We start from the raw sequence: 1,724 nt of genomic DNA, 5'->3' as shown, positions 1-1,724 counted from the left end.
CCAAATGAATCAGGTCAGGTCAGGTTTCACCACCAGATGAGTTATGAAACCCACTTTGGGGCTTTTTGAATTTCAAAATCATAGATATGGGTTTGTGGGCTCTATTATCATTATCATTATATAGCTCAAGCTTGGATTATAAAGGGCAAATACCGCCTGTGCCTAGAATGTTTGTTCGCTCAATGTTGGTGCTTAGAAGGCCCGACCCAAAGAGGAAATGGAATATGCTTTCTTGTTAGACATCTGGGTCCCAGTCTCTGCCATTTATTAATTGTGTTTCCTTGAGATAGTCTCTTACTCTCCCTGAGCTTTAATTTTTTCATCTATAAAATGTGTAGAGTAACTCTACAGACTCTCAACATTCCCATGGGTTGTATCTTGAGATCTTATGAAACCACAAACTTGTGAGTATCACCAGGTAATATAATTTCCCTCACAAAATTTAGTACATTGTTACTGAGCCCAGTTGTTTATCCAGTAGTTAATCTGGTGCCACTCTCAAGTAGTGAGGAAGTCTGGATGGTAGAGCTTATAAAAATGATTTTTCAAAGAGCAGGTGGAACAAAAATGACTATTGTTGGTCTGTTTTGCTGCCTCTAATACAACACCTCTTGTCACTTAAGCAGAGATATGAACTTTGGTTCTATATATGCAGCTATTTGTCTTGCCTTGAGCATGACACATCCATGAGAAACATCTCAATGTGAAAATAAAACATGAGGGCTTAGCCTGGACTTCTGACATCATGAAAGAAAGTGCTGTTGAAGGTCTCCACTTGAAGGGAAAAAAACATGTGTGGAAAGTTTTGAAAGGAGTAGTCATTTATAGTTAGTAACTTGATTTGAATTTGGAATTTCTCCAAGAGACTGAAGAAAAACAGTAAATAATTTTTAGATTATGGCTGCTAAGCAAGGGAGCTTTAAATACTTAAATGTACAGAAAGTTCATTCATATAACAAACTTTTATAAGCTTTAAAATTTCACTTTTTGGTTACTTGTACTCCTGTACAAAAAAGGCATTTGGATATGGACATTCCACTGATGTTATTTTTAATATAATACATGACCGGGTACTTTTTGATGTTTAAGAGTCCTTCACTTGGGGAGATACAGGATTTTCAGACTGTCTAGAGCCATTTACATTTTCTATAATCACTCACAATCCAGCCGAGTCTAAGTTAAGTGCTGATCATGAATCTGGAGTTGGACAGGGTAAAGTTAAATCTGAGGATGCCTGGAGTGTGTCATTTTTTGGTGTGTAAGATTCAAAAGTGAGTCAAATGAATTTTAAGATTTCACAATTAATCAAAAAACACTTCAATTTTATCTCAGACTTAGAGAATTAAAATGACTCTCATGAAATCACATCCTCACAAAATAGAAGATCATAGAATTAAATCATCAATCAAACCTTGGGAAGAAAGGAGATATTATCTACTTGATATCTTTGTAAGTTTTCAATGAGTACTATGTGTGCTTGGAAATGAAAATCTGCTGTCAAAGCTACTGACAGGCTTTGGGAGCCTTCTTTTCTCTGTCCCAAGCAAATGTTAGTAATTCTTAGGGATGATATTTAGAATGAGCTGTTTTCTCTGGACTGTCCTCTGACATAAGAATAAGAATGGTTAGTTATCTTGTGTGGCTGGATCTAGATGGAATCCTTATTGTGATTTTAAAAAGTTGCAGTGATTACAGATGAGAATGCTAATATTTGGCAGGTGTGA

This window comes from Propithecus coquereli, unplaced genomic scaffold, assembly GCF_000956105.1.
Source record: "Propithecus coquereli isolate 6110/MARCELLA unplaced genomic scaffold, Pcoq_1.0 Scaffold162, whole genome shotgun sequence".
NCBI classification, from domain to species: Eukaryota; Metazoa; Chordata; class Mammalia; order Primates; family Indriidae; genus Propithecus; species Propithecus coquereli.
The sequence above is the reverse complement of the archived record's forward strand: the minus strand, read 5'-3'. Positions refer to the sequence as shown.